The following is a 12,287-nucleotide window of genomic DNA, read 5'->3' as shown; positions in this document are numbered from 1 at the left end:
TTTATTTATGAGAGAGAGCAACCAAGAGAAAGCAAGAGCCAGGGGAAAGGGTAGAGGGAGAAGCAGACTCCCCGCCGAGCAAGGAGCCTGATGTAGGGCTCGATCCCAGGACCCAGGGATCATGACCTGAGCCGAAGGCAGACCCTTAACCAACTGAGCCACCTGGGTGCCCCCCTTCTTTTCTTTAGTACCAAATTCCCGTCTTGTGGGAGACACTGAATGATTTCTACCTCTAACCCTCACCCACGGACACTGACTGTATCCTCAGTCTCTCACACTTCAGACAGAAAGGCAAAGGAACAAGGATTCGCTGCCCGAGGGCCCACTCTGAGAGGTGGCATGCTCAGAAAAAAATGATTAGTGCACCCAGGTCTGTGCCTACACACAAAAATGTAGTATCCCTGATTTTCACTCCCTTACTCTATTTTAGGAAGTTATTGCATATGGGGAATGGTGTAGGCTGAATTATTAAAATTATAAATGAATCACAATATGCGATATCTATAATGATCATCCCTGATATAAATTTCAATCAGTAATAAAATCAAGCAGTTAATAGAGGGTTCAGGAACATAGCTTCAAATTGACATGTTTGTGGAACCAGGGAGATTTACTCTTGGATTCATAGTTTCCAATCAGAGATATTAAGTCTTTCCCTATTTCCAACTGTTTGATTTAATGTTATGTTATCCAGAGACAGAGGAATTTGGAACATATAATTTCCTTCCACAAGGAGATCAGAGGTCAGATGCTATGATCATTTTTGCTCAAGAATGTTAATTTCTTGTTAAGATGAATGAAGTCTCCTCTTAGCATGGCTAGCATTATGATACTTCTTGTCTTTTAAAGACAAGAAATTGATTCGTAATTTATAAAGAAATTTATAAAGAAATTGATTCGTAAAGTGCTCCTCAGAAAATACTGGATTCCCAGATTGGTATGTTTAGCTATTTCAAATATAACTACAAGACTTTCCTAATATAACTTCTATTAATCCATACCGATTTCATAGTCTTTTAAAAACTTTTTTTTATTATTGAAGTATAGCTGACATACAATGTTATTAGTTTCAGGTGTACAACATAGTGATTCGACAATTCTATACATTACTCAGTGCTCACTACAGTAAGTATGGTCACCGTCTCTTAACATTGTAATACAACAGTATTACAATATTATCGACTGTATTTCCCATGCTGTACTTTTCATCCCTGAGACTTACTTATCTTATAACTGGGAGTTTGTACCTCTTAATCCCCTTCACCTTTTTCACCCACCTCTCTATACCCTCCCCTTCTGGTGACCACTAGTCCTCTGTATCTATGAGTCTGTTTCTGTTTTGTTTGCTTGTTTGTTTTTTTAGATTTGGCATACAAGTAAAATCATATGGCATTTTTCTTTCTGTCTAACTTATTTCACTTAGCATTGTACCCTCCAGATCCATATGTGTTGCAAATGGCTATTATTCTCTCTCTCTATATAGACCACATTTTTTTAACTATTCATCTGTCAGTGGACACTTAGGTTGTTTTCATATCTTGTTTATTGTAAATAATGCTGCAATAAACATAGGGGTGCAAATATCTTTTGAATTGGTGTTTCTATTTTCTTTGGGTAAGTACTCAATGGTGGAATTACTGGATCATAGGGTAGTTCTATTTTTAATTTTGTGAAGAACCTCCATGCTGTTTTCCACAGTGGCTGCACCAGTTTGCATTCCTACCAGCATTGTAAGAGGGTTCCTTTTTCTCTACATCCTCACGAACCCTTGTTCTTTCTTGTCTTTTTGATACTGGCCATTGTGACAGGTGTGGGGTGAGATCTCATTGTGGTTTTGATTTGCATTTCCCTGAGGGTGAGTGCTGTTAAGCATCTTTTCATGCTATTTTACAGTCATTTAATTTTCATCGAGGCCTTCAGTTTTTCTGTTTTCTGTTAAACTCATCATTAAAATGAGCCTAATCTGTGATTTCCTTCTCTGACAATGTAAACTCTGGCATGTTATTTTTATAACCAAAATACCTTTGTTCTTTTTTATTATCGATTGTTGTAGAAAAATTAGCAAATACATGGGTGCCTGACTGGCTCAGTGGGTAGAACATTTGATTTTTTATCTCAGGGTCTTGAGTTCAAGCCCCATGTTGGGCGTGGAGCCTATGAAAAAAATATGTAGAAAATACAGATAAAAAAATGAATTCTCCCTCATGACTCTATCCCTCAGAAATGAGAACCATTAACGCCTCCAGTATGTCATTTCAGGTATTCTTCTATGGATAAATGTGGATTTTACTTTATGCACACATACCTATTTAAAAACATACAATCTTGCTGTTAAAAAAAATTCTTTTTTCACCAAAAAGAAATAAAGGAAACCTTCTCATGTTGATAATAGATGCTCTGGAGCATGTATTCTTAACCATGGGCTCTGGAGTCTGACCAATTGAAATCCCTCTTCCAGTTGTGTGAACTTGGGAAAACACTTACTCTTACTAAGCCTCAGTAATTTTATCTATAAAATGGATTTAACATCCACTACCTCCTTTATGGGTATGTTGTGATGATTAAATAAAATAGTGCTTGTAAAACATCAAAGACATAGGAGCATTGCATAAATGCTAACTATTATAATTTCCCTATTATCAAATATGACTGTATTTTGACTGGTCTTACAAGTTGAATTAAGAGAATGAATTGGGGTTGAGGTAATGGGGTCAGGAGAGACGGATTGTTTTTCTTGAATTTTCTTTAGAAATTTAGTAATCAGTATGTTTGATAATCTGTTGCTGTAACTGGAAAACTGTGAGTAGTTTTCTTGATGACATTATGCTTGGTTAGTGGGTTGGATCCATTTACCTGCAGGGTTAAGGGTTACAGAGTGATTGCTTATAACTGAAGGTGAGCTACATTGTCCGTTATTGGATCAGACTCTAACTCTAGCCTTCAGGAGACAACCAAACTTTTGTGGTGGGCAGCTGTGGAAATTTAATTTTGGTGGAACAGGGCCATTAATGATTAACAAAAGCACTATATGCTTGAGTTCATCTTAACAGCTAAGCTCCTAGTGGGTTTCTGGAGATGCAGAAGTCATGGCAAATTAAATCACATCTAATTCAAAGCAGTATTTATTGCATACGGGTCATACAACTGACTCTAAATCCCATGCCATTTCTCTATTTCAGCAAAGAGGTGTTTAAGCGTGGCAGGTAGCACATTTCTGGAATTTGATCAGTTTTTTGGTCATAAAACCAGTTTAGTTCTTTGATTATATGCCACGATGACTTAATAGCCCTTTTAAAATAAAGATTATTTTATGCTAATTTATTTGTTTTCTCTTTAGGCCTCCATTTTTGATAAATTTACAGCAATTTTAAAGGTGGAATTTGTTAAGGGATAGAGTATATTATTTTTGGTCTTAATTGAATCTGCCAGCTCACCATGTTTTTTTTTTTTTTAAAGATTTTATTTATTTATTTGACAGAGAGAGAGACACAACAAGAGAGGGAACACAAGCAGGGGGAGTGGGAGAGGGAGAAGCAGGCTTCCTACGGAGCAGGGAGCCTGATGTGGGGCTCGATCCCAGGACCCTGAGATCATGACCTGAGCCGAAGGCAGATGCTTAATGACTGAGCCACCCAGGTGCCCCCCAACTCACCATGTTTTGATGAAAGACTGGTCACTGATTTTTTGAATATATGACTTTTTTTTTTTTTTAAGTAGGCTTCTTCACCCAGTGCAGAGCCCATTAAATATTAATTTTTGGCCATGCCTTTTCACATCCCAACCTTTTTAAAAGTAAAGATATTACTAATTTAAGAAAAAAAAATGTATTTTAAGATAGTGAAATTGTCATAAACAATATAAAGCAAAAGGGTCGGAAGAAAGATACCTATTGGAAAGACAGAGCTCAGAGGGTTAAATGAGAGTTCACATATCTGGTGGATGGAAGACCTAAGCTTGGCTATTTATCCTCAGGTTTATGCTCTTTCTGTGGCACAAAAGAGCTTCTTCTGTACATGTCCTATGAAGTGAACATACAGTCACATGAAATGTCATATACGTATTGGAGATGAAGCTTATTGTTCTTTTAGTCCTATTGGAAATCAACATGCTGACTATAATCCACATCAATCCAAAATATTTTTTCTTATCTTTTAAACAAATTAAGGATGAATTCTGGGGACAACTTGGGTGGGTTGTATCCCTTAAGGAGTCTAGTAGACTTGAACCAAGTCTTCATTGTGATCGAGCAACTTGGGGTGCTGGTTGTTCCCCTGATGGTTTACTCAGGACAGAATCTGAATATTTGAAGGCTTTTTTTTTTTTTTAAGATTTCATTTATTTATTTGTTTGAGACAGAGAGAGAGAGTGAGCATGAGAGAGAGAGAACAGAAGCAGGGAGGGGCAGAGGGAGAGGGAGAAGCAGACTCCCCACTAAGCAGGGAGCCTGTCGCAGGGCTCAATCCCAGGACCCTGGGATCATGACCTGAGCCAAAGGCAGATGCTTAACCTACTGAGCCACCCAGGCGCCCCTATTTGAAGGTCTGATGGAGAGCTTTGTTTGTGTGGGCCAGACACCCATGTCTCCTGATCTGTGTTGTGGTTTCTTTTTTACTTTTCTCTGCTCCCCTTCCTGCTCAAGCCTGACCTTTCACTTGCATTCCCCACTCAGATTAATGCCCTTTCTGCTGTTCCCCACAGCTTCTTTTATGAATTATGAAAGACTGGCCTGTGTAGATTTTGAACTAAGAAAACATTATGCATAAAATGTAATAAAGTAAAATTACATTTTATTAAAATCCTCCAATTTTAGCATTTTCATGGACATCATTGAGGATTATAATTCTACTGTCCCTGTGCCTTGTCTGGAAAATGAGAAACTGATAAGAACAGATACTACACTTAATCTTAGCCTAAAGGCCGAGAAACTCATGTCATTTTGATTTCCAATGTGTTGAGATACTCTTTTTTCCCAACTTTATTGAGGAATAATTGAAAAATATCATGGTTTGTATTTACAGTGTACAACACGATGATTGATATACATGTGCATTGTGGAATGATTACCAAGATCAAGATAATTAATACATCCAGATGCTCTCTTTCAGTAAAAAGTCAAATGGCTTTTTTCAAGAGTAGCTGTGTAAGAATTTTCTTTCTTTTCTTTCTCTTATTTTTTTTTTAAAGATTTATTTATTTATTTGAGAGAGAGAGAGAGTGTGAGCGAATGGGGGACCGGGCAGAGGGAGAGGGAGAGAGAATCCACAAGCAGACTCCCCACTGATCATGGAGCCCAACGTGGGGCTTGATCCCAGGACCCTGAGATCATGACCTGAGCCAAAATCAAGGTTGGACACCCAACCGACTGAGTCACCCAGGTGCCCCCTCTTTTTCTCTCTCTTTTTTAAATTAAGTTTTTAATTTTAATTTCAGTATAGTTAACATTCAGTGCTACATTAGTTTCAGGTGTACAATATAGTGATTCAACAATCCCATACATGACTCAGTGCTCATCATAAGTGTACTCTTTAATCCACATCACCTATTTCACCCATCCAACCACCCACCTCCCCTCTGATAGCCGTCAGTTTGTTCTCTGTAGTTAAGAGTCTGTTTCTTAGTGCAGGGGCACCTGGGTGGCTCAGTTGATTAAGAGACTGACTCTTGATTTTGGCTCAGGTCATGATCTCAGGGTCATGAGATCAAGGGCTGTGTTGGGCTACCTGCTGAGCATGGAGTCTGCTTAAGATTCTTTTTCTCCCTTTACCTTTGCCACTCCTCCCTCTCCCATCCACGTGCTCTTTCTCTTAAAAAAAAAAAAAGAGTCTGTTTCTTGGTTTGTATCACTCTTTTTGCCTTTGTTCATTTGTTTTGTTTCTTAAATACCACATATGAATGATGTGTAAGAATTTTCTAATCCTTATGGAGTTGTTCAAAAGCTTAGCTATTTAATACTTTGTTATGTCGTAAATTACTAATATTGATTTCATATAACAGAATCCTCTTTACCATGTTTCGTTTTATGCTCATTCTATAATATATTACAATATAATATATTATAAATATATAAACATACACATATTTTTTCCCAGGGACAAAAATGATGGCAAAGCATCCCCTTTTATGTTTCTAACAAATTTTCTGCTGTAAAACACCATAATAACCAAAAAGTAGAATATAAAACTTGAAAGGAATGCTATCTTACAGAATTCTGAATAAGCCATAAATAAGTATACTAGTTGTAGGACCTTTAATGGTAAGCTTTTTTATTTTAATATTGCTCTACTTGTGATTATCTCTCACCCAGATGCTAAGTGTTTAGTTTAATTTATTGGTGTCACTTTATTCTATTTCTAAAACACATTATAACATGCAATACAATTATATTTGCCCAGGGAGCGTATTTGCTCAGGGATCTGTTATTGTATACTGCATGAATTTTATCTAAAACTACACATGAATGACACTATGTCATCACAGGAACTTGTATTCATTTTCAAACTTGGCCTTTTATGGGTCCTTATCACTAAATAGGTTACCTGATTTCTTGAGTCTCAGTGTCCTTGTTGATAAAAATGGAGTGTGTGAAGATTAAAGTATCAAGCACAGGTGGAGGACAGAGAAAAATCTCAGTACCTGCTGGTTGTCCTTGCTTCCTTCATGTCTATCAGCAAAGTCAATGGAAGAATAGAGCCTGCCATGGGTTGAAATCTGTCCTTCCCAAAAGACATGTTGACGTCCTAACCCGCTATACCTCAGAATGTGACCTTATTTGGAAGTAGGGTTGTTGCAGGTATAATCAGTTAAGATGAGGTCATACCAGAGTACGGTGGACCTTTAATCCAGTACGACTGATGTCCTTATAAGAAGACACACAGAGGGGTGCCTGGGTGGCTCAGTTGGTTAAGCGACTGCCTTCGGCTCAGGTCATGATCGGGGAGTCCCGGGATCGAGTCCCACATCGGGCTCCCTGCTCAGCAGGGAGTCTGCTTCTCCCTCTGACCCTCCTCCCTCTCATGCTCTCTGTCTCTCATTCTCTCTCTCTCAAATAAATAAATAAAATCTTAAAAAAAAAAAAAAAGAAGACACATAGAGCAAGTGGCCATATGAAGACTGAGGCCAAGCCTGGAGTTGCTCCTGTAGATAAGGAGTGCTTGACGCTTGTTACCAGAAGCTGAAATTGACAAGAAGAACCCTCCCCTAGAGGCTTTGGGAGGGGCGTGTTCTTGCCGACACTTTAATTTCAGAATTTTGGCCTCCAGATCTGTGAGAGACAAAATTCTGTTGTTTTAAGCCACCCAGTTTGGGATACCTTGTCATGGCAGGCCTAGGAAACACATACAGAGTCCAAGGGGACCTGGCTGTCCAAGGCATTCTAGATCAGATCCTGGCTCAGATCCTGGCTTGTGCTTGGTCATCAAGCACCTTGAGAATCTGGGACTGGGATGCTGCCTTGTGTGCTCAACTTGAAATGGGTGCGAGCCATACCAATAGTTTATGTTGAAAATCTTAAATTTGGGAGGTCATGAATCCCTTTGAAAATCTTATAGGTGCCACTTTCAAAGCAAGGGGAGTGCACACCTAGACATATAACACTTTACATTGAATTTTATGGCATTCACAATCTCTCTAGGGGATTTATGGTACGAAGTTAAGAATTCCTCTCAAAAGAATTTCACTCTCAAAAAACAAGAAAAGATATAGCTAAACAGACACTGAACAAGGGATGTAATCAAATTCATGTTTAACAAAACAAGAGTTATTAGAAGTTGGCGGATGGAGAGATCACCTTGGGACTTTTATGTATGAACACAAGAGTTTGTCTCTTAATTTACACATTTGCCCCCATGGCATTGTGGGAAGTGAGTAGGAACTAATTATATAACAGCCAACATTTATTCTGTTCTAGGTATTGTGGTGCTTTCTGTTCATTGTCTCTAAGTGCAGGCCTGTGTTGGGGGTTGGCACCATTTAGCCCTCTTTCACTCCCATTCATAAAATCTCAAATTCTGACTTTTGATGTTTTCTGCAAATTAGGTTGTACTTACAGGCACACGGATACATTAGGAGAATCTAAGAATGTACTCAAAATGTGATTTTATATGTTTGGTCCATCAATAGGCCATACTGTCTGGAGTGCAATTTGAAGGAATTTTTTAATACATCCTGAAATTGTCATACGAACAGCATAAGTATTTACGTGTAGTATGCCTATATGTATATATATAAATATATACATATGACAATATATGCAAATGTATACACGCACGTATATTTTGCAGGTGTTAGTTCAAGTTTTAAAAATATCTTACCGTTTTTGAAATCTCGTTTTCACATTTGTCCCTTTTTCAGCATACTTGGGATCTCAGACACTAGCAGCAATCTGTGGGTCTCTCTTGACCTTGGGGAGGCTTTCCAAACCACAGCTCCTCAAGGTGCCCCATTCCAGGGACGAAGGGGAGGGGCTTTCTCTCCAGGTCTTCTCAGAGTTGGCTTTAGCAGGCCTGGGTCAGGCCTGGGTGGATTGATTTTTATCAGCTTCTCTGGTGATTGTGGAGGATAGGGCAGTTTGAGAATCTCTGGCTCAGAGAGAAGAAAGAGAGAGAGCTTGAGGGCTCCCTAGGGAAAGGATTTGGATTTCCCCATCGCCAAAGCTCAGGGTCATTGCCTCAGAGAAACCATGGTGCACACCAGCTATGCCCCCCTACAGAGGTTTCATGTTTGGAAAATCTCAGAGCAATGACAGTCAACCAGCTTCAAAGAGCACGTAAGATACTTGACTGATGTCGTAAGGCAGAGAGGTCGCGACGCTCAGATGGCCGACTGTAAAATGGAAGATAGAACTGATTTCCCAATTCTGCACCCTTGTCCCCGAGCAAATGACTACTTGGCTCCTATGAAAAATGATACAGTTGTGACGATTCTTTCATTGTTCTGAGAAAAAAAACGCGTGCAAATTATCAAAGGAACTGAAGGTACTAGATTCGACAATACTTGAATTAAAGCAGCAACAATGCCCACAGAACAGGGCAACTGAAACCAGAAAGACAACCTTAGATCCGTGTTCAGGCATCCTGGGTCATTGCAGTAAGGCAGGTCACACTGAACAATGGGCTCCTGGCCATTGTCATTGTTCCAGTCATCCTGGAGAGTACGCCGATTTAGGAAAATGCTTGGAGCAATGTCCTTGTCCCTCCCTTAAAAATTAATAATTTAAAGGCATAGTATCACAAGAAAGTTGGGCACAACAAAAGCTAATGTTTCTACGTCTGACAGCTTCGAGTCCATAAGAAATAGTCTAATAGAAATTAAAACAAATTTTCTTTTCTTTAAAGTTAGTGTGTGTGTGTGTGTGTGTGTGTGTGTGTGTGTAAATATTCTGGATCTGTTGGGCATCTCAGATGTAGTGCTGCAAACTTTTCTCACCAAAAAATGACTTCACAAAACAATCATAACAAAGATGAAGTTCTTTTGGGAATTGTACTGATTGCCATAAACCAATCTCAGTCTTCAGATCCTCCAGAAACTTCTATAACTCTTAGAATGTTCATTTTTAATTTGTGGATGTTTCCCAGCCATTTGTAAACTTTAAGATGCAACAAACTTATTTTTACTCTGCGTTAATGTTTTAGCTTTTGTTGCAAACAGAAGACTCAGGGTATAATTCTTCTTATTTATTTATTTATTTATTTATTTATTATTCTTATGTTAATCCCCATACATTACATAATTAGTTTTAGATGAAGTGTTCCATGATTCATTGTTTGTGCATAACACCCAGTGCTCCATGCAGAATGTGCCCTCCTCAATACCCACCACCAGGCTAACCCATCCTCCCACCCCCCTCCCCTCTAGAACCCTCAGTTTGTTTTTCAGAGTCCATCGTCTCTCATGGTTCGTCTACCCCTCCGATTTCCCCCGCTTCATTCTTCCTCAGGGTATAATTCTTCTTGATGAAACCCCATGTTCTTGCTCCTGGGTATCATGTAACTGATTAGCAATACCTTATGTATATAGGAAAAAGACATTCAAACACATGTACTCTGTATTGCTTACGCCCACCAGTTCTAAATAAACGAGCCTCAGTGATTGTGTGGGAGGTCTTAGCACAACTCACAACAGACTTTTACCTATTCATCTGTGTAGTAGGTGTAGAAAAATGATTGAGAGGGAGGTTCTGGCCGTTAACTTTTAGCTTGGGAGACCTTAGACCCCACTGGTATTTCTCTGGTAACAAGACTCCAAAGGCTCCAGCAACTCTCTTCAAGTGACTGCTCCTTTCTTTTGAATAAATGAAGAATGTTCTCCTATGAGAGCCTTTGGCTTATACTTTGTTAATTAAGAAAGGTGTTCCTGATGGGTTAAAAAACATTTTTTTTTTAATGCACTTGTATTGAATGTACCAGTACTAAATCTTCAAAACTTTAAATTCTTCCATCCTGTGAAAGGGGGATTAAACTTTGTTTTGCCCTCTTAGGTCTGTGCCTGGGCCTGAAAGTTAAATTAACAGGAGAGAGGCACACAAATTTCATTTAATATCTTACATGCACACAAGAGTCCTCATAAAAGAAATGAAGAGTTGAAGAAGCAGGTAGAACTAAGAGCTTATATACTTTTTTAAAACAATGAAATGTTACATTTGTGGAGAAGTGACGAGACAAAGGAATTTTGTTGGAGGGCAGTAAATTGTGGGACAGTGAGACTAGGAAACTAATAGAGATAAGGGTTATTTTTAGTAGATTTGTTTAGATAGCTCTATTTTGGCATCAACTGTCAGTCTGTGATGAAAATATTCTTCACCTCCTGATACAGGGAGGACATTTTTCTCATGGGAAATTTCATGACTTGTTTTTAGGTAGAAGGAAGACGTCATAGAACTCTTTCTGCACCGGCTGTTTCTCAGGAGCTTTCTACCAAAGTGGCATATTTTGGGGGTGATATGTTCTGAACCCCTTCATCTGTTTGCCTTATTAATTATTGCCTCACTTTCAAAAACATCATATGCTCTTAGAAGCCATCGAAATAAATACCCTTGAAAATTCGATTTATGCCAATTGACAATTTCAATAATTTCTCCAAAGTAATTTATTTACAATTAAGAGCCCTAGTAAAATAAACTCTTAAAACAAATCCCTCAGAGAATCTTTTTACTAGGGAAAATATAGTCCTTAAAGGAGGATTTCCAGTATAATCTGGGATTTCAAGGCACTGTGCTCGTTTTCCAAGTTAAGACATACTTCTTATTCTTTTTTTTAAAAATATTTTTAAAAGTTTTTATTTAAATTCCAGCTAGTCAACATACAGTGTAATATTACTTTCAGGTGTACAGTATAGTGATTCAACACTTCCATGCATCACCTGGTGCTTATCACACAGCAAGTGTACTCCTTAACTCCCATCACCCTTCCCCCGACCCACTTCCCCTCTGGTGACCATCAGTTTGTTTTCCATAGTTAAGAGTCTTTTTTTTGCCTACCTCTCTCTTCTTCTTTTTTTTTTTTTTTATTATGTTATGTTAATCACCATACAGTACATCATTAGTTTTTGATGTAGTGTTCCATGACTCACTGTTTGCGTATAACACCCAATGCTCCATTCCGTACGTGCCCTCTTTAATACCCCTCACCAGGCTGACCCATCCCCCCACCCCCCTCCCCTCTAGAACCCTCAGTTTGTTTCTCAGAGTCCATAGTCTCTCCTGGTTCGTCTCCCCCTCCGATTCCCCCCCTTCATTTTTCCCTTCCTACTATCTTCTTCTTCTTTTTTTTTTTTTTTTTTTAACATATAATGTATTATTTGTTTCAGAGGTACAAGCCTGTGATTCTTCTTATTCTTAAAGACTTTATGAGGATGGTATCTCTGGAGCATGAATAATTATGATACCAAGCCAATACAAAGGCTTACGAGAGGTGAAAGAGTGAGAGATCCCATTCATTTAAGACATCAGAAAAACTTCCAGAGAGGAGGAGGTATTTACAATGTTCTTGAAATATGGATAAAACTTAGCTAGCCTGGAGTGAATGGGATGGATGTAGTTACGAGTTTGTGTGTGACCAACAGTGAGAAAGTAGAAAACGGCTAGACATGCTTAGGAATCATTCAGTTTTTCTAGGGGGGCAATGTCATGTTGTCCATTAGAATCAAACTGAGGCTTTGTTATTTAGTTTTTGATGCCGTGTTAAGGAGGGACGGACGATGTGGCTGAGCTGTGTTTGAAAAAGGTTGTGTGGTGCCCAGAACAGACAAAAGTGGGGAGGCAGGTTGAAGTGGTGCAGGAGTCTTAAGAAGAA

The 12,287-nt window shown here is 38.7% G+C and overlaps 1 long non-coding RNA gene and 1 pseudogene across 2 annotated transcripts in view; one reads left to right on the top strand and one right to left on the bottom strand.

Moving 5' to 3' along the window:
• LOC118016583 overlaps window positions 1-12,287 on the top strand; it is a 452,221-nt gene that overhangs the window by 152,690 nt on the left and 287,244 nt on the right. The window lies entirely within an intron of this gene.
• Window positions 4,754-4,929, bottom strand: LOC118017246 (annotated as a pseudogene).

This window comes from Mirounga leonina, unplaced genomic scaffold (genome assembly GCF_011800145.1).
Source record: "Mirounga leonina isolate KUSES-001 unplaced genomic scaffold, KU_Mleo_1.0 Mir_168, whole genome shotgun sequence".
Lineage (NCBI taxonomy): Eukaryota > Metazoa > Chordata > Mammalia > Carnivora > Phocidae > Mirounga > Mirounga leonina.
The sequence above is the reverse complement of the archived record's forward strand: the minus strand, read 5'-3'. Positions and strand labels throughout refer to the sequence as shown.